Raw genomic sequence first — 7,543 nt, forward strand, 5'->3', positions numbered from 1 at the left:
TGTTGTACAGTACCTGTATTTTCAATGGGAAAAAAAAAAACGCAGTGCACATGCTGCGGATTTTTCCGCGCGGTTTTGCTGCGCTTTACAATCCGCAGCATGTCAATTGTTTGGTGCAGAAATGCTGCAGTTTTACACCTCATCCATTATGAGGTGTAAAACCGCAGGGCAAAACCGCAGATAACCGCAGGACTTTTGTCCTGCGGATTTACCTGCGGTTTTCTCTCCAAAATCCGCACACCCAAAAAACTACGTGTCCTAAATTGTCCCAATGGTGACAATGATGATAATATCTGTATATCATGTGGAGTTAATGGCACTTTATAAACAAATAAAATAAACATTGCAGCCAGTGATTTGTCATTGGTGTGGTTCCTTATTCATTAGAAGATCTGAAAAAGTCCCTGATGAATAAATATAATAGTAAATAGCAAACTTTTACTAGTGTTTCCCTTTAATTTCAAAACTTGCAGTTGAAGTTTAAGTAGATTTGTAATATTTATTTCTGTAATACCTAACATAAGATACTCATACACACGGTCAAAATTGTTGGTACTCCTTATTTAATGACATAAAAACCCACCAAGGTCACAGAAATAAGTTGAATCTGAATAATAAATAAAAAAAAATCTATGAAAATGAACAAATGAAAGTCAGACATTGCTTTTCAACCATGCTTCAACAGAATTAAAAAAATAAATAAAACTCATGAAATAGACCTGGACAGAAATGATGGTACCCCTGAAAATAATGTGACAAAAGGGACATGTTAAATCAAGGTGTATCCACTAATTAGCATCACAGGTGTCTACAATCTTGGAATCAGTGAGTGGACCTGTATAGAGGGATACAGATACTCACTGTGCTGTTTGGTGACATGGTGTGTATCACACTCAACATGAACCAGAGGAAGCGAAGGAAAGAGTTGTCTCAGGAGATTAGAAAGAAAATTATAGACAAACATTTAAATGTAAAAGTTATAAGACCATCTCCATGCAGCTTGATGTTCCTGTGACTACAGATGCACATATTATTCAGAAATTTAAGCTCCATGAAACTGTAGCCAACCTCCCTGGATGTGGCCGCAGGAGGAAAATTGATGACAAATCAAAGAGACGGATAATATGAATGGTAACAAATGAGCCCAGAAAAACTTCTAAACAGATTAAAGGTGAACTTCCAGCTCAAGGAACATCAGTGTCAGATCACACCATCCGTCATTGTATGAGCCAAAGTGGACTTCATGGGAGATGGCTAAGGAGGACACCATTGTTGAAAAAAAATCGTTAAAAAGCCAGACTGGAATTTGCCAAACTACATGTTGAAAAGCCACAAAGCTTCTGGGAGAATGTCCTATGGACAAAAGAGACAAAAATTGAACTTTTTGGCAAGGCACATCAGTTCTATGTTCACAGACGGAAAAATGAAGTACATCAAGAAAAGAACACTGTCCCTACTGTGAAACATGGAGGAGGCTCTGTTATGGTATGGGGTTGCTTTGCTGCATCTGGCAGAGGATGTCTAGAATATGTGTAGAGTACAATGAACTATCAAGGGATTCAAGAGAGAAATGTGCTGTCTTGCAACAGGATAATGACCCAAAATACACAGCTATAAACACCCAAGACTGGCTAAGAGGAAAGCATTGGACTATTCTGAAGTGGTCTTCTATGAGCCCTGACCTAAATCCTATTGAGTATCTTTGTAAAGAGCTGAAACATGCCGTCTGGAAAAGGCAACCTTCAAGCAGGAGAAAACTGGAGCAGTTTGCTCTTGAGTAGCGGGGCCAAAATACCTGTCGAGAGGTGCAGATGTCTCATTGAAAGTTACAGGAATCGTTTGATTGCAGTGTTTACCTCAAAAGGTTGTGCAACAAAATATTAAGTTAAGGGTACCATCATTTCTGTCCAGGCCTATTTCATGAGTTTTATTTTTTAAAAATTCTGTGGAAGCATGGTTGAAAAGCAATGTCTGACTTTCATTTGTTCATTTTCATAGATTTTTTATTTATTATTACTTTTGTCAGATTCAAGTTGTTTCTGTCACCATTGTGGCTTTTTCTGTGATTAAACGAGGGGTACCAACAATTTTTGTCTAGTGCCCACTAAACGGGCTCTGGCTGGAAGTATGTATAACTCATACCTACCCTCCAGTCCCAGCTCAGAAACTAGCGAATATCTGCAGCGCACAGAGCATGTACTGGGGGATTCATAAGTCTGCAGTCACACAGAAATTATTTTAAATGAAAGAGGGCGTTAGCAGTGTGAGACATGTAATAACTGAGAGTCTGCCCTCCTGACCTTACTGCAGAAATTATTTTAAATGAAAGAGGGCGTTAGCAGTGTGAGACATGTAATAACTGAGAGTCTGCTCTCCTGACCTCACTGCAAAGGCCCCTTTAGTTTAAAATATTTTCTGAAAGCAGATTCTCGGGGAGATCTATGTCCGACCTATAGATCTTAACAGCTTCTTTATATATTATGAAAACATGATTTTTTTTTAATAAGACATCGGATGACAGATAGTAAGGTGTCATCTTAATTAACTCTATTACCTGCACGTTCATATAGAAGGAGTTTAGGTGCGTTAATCCTACTGACAGATTCCCATTAAATAAAGACTCCTGTGATCTCTATTACACAAAGGTTAAAGAACAATGAAGCCATTCTTGTTTATCCACTCTTATGTAGGGATGTGGACTGTCTTACCCTGTTCCTACCCCTGAATACAATAGATGTGCCATGTGAATGCCGTTGTGCGGTTTTATATGTAAAAGTAACATGTGTCTAATTAAATATATAATGGTGATGTACAGTATGTAAAGTGTTAATGCATAATGTGAGTATAGCATAAGATATATAATGAAGATAATAGGTAATATAGGTGTATTAGATAGGAAATGGTTAAGGTTAGAACTAGCTTAGCGGGTGAGCACTGGTGGTGATAAAAGGTGGGCACTTCCGATTTCAGTGTCCGTTAGAGAAATACATAGTGAAGGTCACGTTTAGGTGCAATGGATTGCTAGGGGCAGCATGCGCCAAACGTTTGAGGCAGTAGGAGGACTAATAATGGACATTCCTGCAACTTCTGGAGCCTAGGGCTCGGGCCAAGTAACAAGGTCTCAAGGTCAGGGTTGGAGAACTAAACTACTAAACACCTAGGGTTGGATTACTAAACCACAACACATGAGAAGATGGAGAACTAAACTACTATGCAGCAAGGATTGAACAACTAAACTACTAAACATCTAGCATTGTAGAACTAAACCGCTACACACCAGAAGATGGAGAGCTAAACTACCAGGCAACAGGGGTTGGAGAAGTAAACTACTAAACACCTAGGGTTGGAGAACTAAACCACCACACACCAGGGGATGGAGAACTAAACCACTACACATCAAGGAATGGTGAACTAAACCACTAGACACCAAGCTGTCACTAGATACCAAGTCTTGGAATTCCCAAGGCTTGCAGGGCAAACCTCTGTATCTAACACTTCCTCCACTGTTTCTGCCTCCTCCACCTCCTATAGGGCCTCCACCTGCGCCCTCAACCTCTCACTTATTTAGACAGTGTTTATGACTTCTATACCAGGAAAGATCTTTGAACAAATTATTAAACAACATGTATGTCAATACCTGGATAAGAATGAAGTGATTAAACAGAGTCAGCATGGGTTTGTAACTGATAAGTCATGTCAGACTAACTTAATTTCCTTCTATGACGGTATCACTGATTGGGTGGATCAGGGAAATACTGTAGATATAGTATATCTTGACTTCAGCAAAGCATTTGACAAAGTATCTCACACAATACTTATTGAAAAAATGACTAAGTATGGAATGGACAAGGCAACTGTTAGGTGGATTCATAACTGGCTTAGTGATCGGACCCAAAGAGTGGTCGTAAATGGCTGCACATCCAGTTGGAAGAATGTCTCAAGTGGGGTACCACAGGGCTCTGTCCTGGGCCCTGTATTGTTCAACATCTTTATCAACGATTTAGATGAAGGAATTGAGGGTAAACTGATTAAATTTGCTGATGACACAAAGCTAGGAGGGATAGCTAATACTAGAGAGGAGAGAGAGATGATTCAAAAAGATTTAAATAAACTGGAGAAGTGGGCAGCAACTAACAGAATGGTTTTTAACAGGGAGAAATGCAAAGTACTACATCTGGGCAATAAAAATGAAAAAAGCATATATAGAATGGGAGGAATAGGGCTAAGTGACAGCACATGTGAAAAAGACTTGGGTATACTAATAGATCACAGACTGAATATGAGTCAACAGTGTGATGCAGCAGCAAAAAAGGCAAATGCAATTCTAGGATGTATTAACAGAAGCATACAGTCTAGATCACGTGAAGTCATTATTTCCCTCTACTCCTCTTTGGTCAGACCTCATCTGGAATATTGTGTCCAGTTTTGGGCACCACATTTTAAAAAAGACATCAACAAACTGGAGCAAGTTCAGAAAAGAGCGACCAGAATGGTGACCGGTCTGCAAACCCTGTCTTATGAGGAAAGGTTGCAGGATTTGGGATTGTTTAGTTTGCAAAAGAGAAGACTGAGAGGAGACTTAATAGCTGTCTACAAATATCTAAAGGGCTGTCACATTGTAGAAGGATCAACTTTATTCTCATTTGCACAAGGAAAGACTAGAAGCAATGGGATGAAACTGAATGGGAAGAGACACAGATTAGATATTAGAAAAAACTTTTTGACAGAGTGATCAATGAGTGGAACAGGCTGCCACGAGAAGTGGTGAGTTCTCCTTCAATGGAAGTCTTCAAACAGAGGCTGGACAGATATCTGACTGGGATGATTTAGCGAATCCTGCTTTGAGCAGGGGGTTGGACCAGATGGCCCAGGAGGTCCCTTCCAACTCTACGATTCTATGATTCTATGATTCTATGAATATGGCTTGGAGATCGCAGTCACATAGCTGAAGAGTTGTGGGCAGCTATCCAGGCCGAGTTTGAGCAAAGGCTGTCTCCACAGAATCTAGATGCAGGGAAGGGTGTGTGATAATGGTGCAAATCTATTGCCTGCCCTAAACTGGGGAAACCTCACACACGTGTCTTGCATGGCTCATGTCCTCAGCCTGGTGGTACAAGAATTTCTCCACCACTGTCCTGGCCTGGATGTGCTATTGCAGAAAGCATCATCACTATATGTTCACTTCTGATGTTCATACCCCGCAGATCATTAACTTGCATCGCTGTAATGGTCTTTCGGCCTAACGGATAACCATTGGCTATACGATAATCCAACATGGTGGAACTCCACTCTCCACATGATGCAGCGACTGTAGTAGCAGCGACGAGCCCTGGTACAATACAGTATATTCTTTTGCATAGCCTGGGCCAACGTAGTAAAGAAATGGTGCAAATCATGCTTGTTGAGTGAAAACAGTTGAAGGACCTCAGCACCCTTCTGCACAGTTTCAAAATGGCTAGTAAGATGGTTATTGTTGACGAAGCCGTCATCAGCTTCACTATTCCAGTCATCTACATGCCAAGCACACTTTGAGTAGTTTGCGGAAGGAGATGGGGGTCCTAGAGGAAGAAGAGGAAGCAAAGGAGAATGCAGAAGGGAGAACAATGTCTCAAAGTTCCGGACTGTCGTCGCACAAGCCGGTGCCATGGCAGGGTGGATTACCATGGTACAAGACAAACTGTTAGTGAAGATGCAGGAGCCGACGAACAAATGGAGGAGGATGAGGAGGAAAAGGTGCTGGGCAAACAACAGTCAGGAGATGAAGAGGATAATGATCCACTCTGTTGTCCATTGGCAGGAGGGGATGTAGGAAGCAAGCTTGAAAGTTACCATGCCACCAAGACACCATGGACTTGGACCTTATTGAAGAGCCTCACACAGAACAGGAGCGCCTTCTTTCTGCACTATCTGCAACATGATGCCCGTATTGTTAGGATTAGAAATAGTGCTGACTACTGGGTTGACACTTTGTTAGATTCGCTGTTCAAGAGTATATTCTGCCAGATGCTTCCTCTCCTGTAAAGGGCTGTGTGTATGCTGGAATATCAAAATACGCAATGTACACAATCTTAAAAGTGGTTCTTCCCAAGACAGCAGTCAGGCACACAGCCTGCATCGCAGTTATAGACTTCCAACCTTGGAAACGTGGAGTTGTCAACGCAGGAACATTAGCAGTAACAGTGTAAGTGGCATAAGCAATTTCTGTGAGTCATTTCACACATTTTTTAGACCAGCTCGAGCAACAGCAGAGCAGAGTACAAGTCGGAAACGTTGTGACCGACTAGAGAGGATAGTCCTTCATGTCTGTTGCCTGAATTTAGCAGGGCTATCAAAGCACTAGGCCTACACCTGTCATGTCACTCATCCACCTGTTAATGATCAATGTTTAAGCTAGAAATGCTGGTCCAAGTCCTGTCCCAGGCCATGCCCCATGTATCCATGTTGCGCCAATATACAATTTGTTCTCTGGGTGAGCTGAGTGGTTGAAGAGTTGTGACATGGTAGAAACAAGGGTAATTCTGGTGCCAATGCTGAGGACTGTACTCTGTGTGATATTAATGTGGAGGAAGAGGAGGAGAGGCTACTTGATGCCATCTTGCTATTCACTGGAGCACATGCTCTTTTTGGCTCTCATCTACAAGGTGTACCGCTGTTCGGCTGCCAAAGAAAGAGTTGAGTAGCCCTTCCAGTAACACAAGTTGTCAGCTGTCTTTGGATAGGACAAGCTGTTGTTTGGTCAGTAGAGCTTTCAGCAACATTACCACCTACCCCAGGTACACCTCGAACACCAAACTGTTGTGAACTCTCTTGATCCGACTTCTGAATCGGGGCTCCCTCTGGTGGTGGGTAGTGGAGCTGGTCGTATTGATAGAAGTCTATCACCTGAAGACGATGATTGGAAGTCAGGAGTTACAGACTGGGAGGATTTAAGTGAGTAGACTTCCTTCAGTTGCTGCTGGTGATTTGTTTGTCTTCCTGTGCATTGTGAAGTCTGCTTTTTCCCCTCCTTGGTCTTGCATCATTCAGATAAGTTATTTGTTTGCTGAATCTTTTGCATTTGATATAGTTTTTGCCTTTCTCTGCTTTCTGCTTTGCTGTGTGAGTTCAGCATTATTCCCTGCTGGGATTTGTGCTGGACCCCGCTCATATGTCACAGCTTATGTCATTTTGTTCAGTATTGCTAATCCTCTTTTATATTAGTATCTTTTGCTTTGCTTGCAGTTCACACCAGAATGCTGATCTAGCGGGGGAGAGGTCGTGTGGCCTCAGTGTTTTTGTTTATCAGACGTGTTGGATTTTTTAGGGTTTTTGTGTAATTGCAGACAGTGTCTTTTCTGTCCTGTCCTGTCTAGACAGTTTGGGCCCCATCGTTTACTCACTCTATTTTCTGTCTACGTTTGTGCCTCATCTTGTCTCAACGACCATATATGTTGGGGCTATCTATTCCTTTGGGGCTCTACTCTGGGGCAGTTTAGCTTTCCCCTTTCTTGCTTTAGGCTTAGTTAACTCTTTGGCTGTGCTGAGGCGTCTAGGGCATCATAGG

Source organism: Dendrobates tinctorius, unplaced genomic scaffold (assembly GCF_039654945.1).
Source record: "Dendrobates tinctorius isolate UK_male_01 unplaced genomic scaffold, ASM3965494v1 ptg000020l, whole genome shotgun sequence".
Lineage (NCBI taxonomy): Eukaryota > Metazoa > Chordata > Amphibia > Anura > Dendrobatidae > Dendrobates > Dendrobates tinctorius.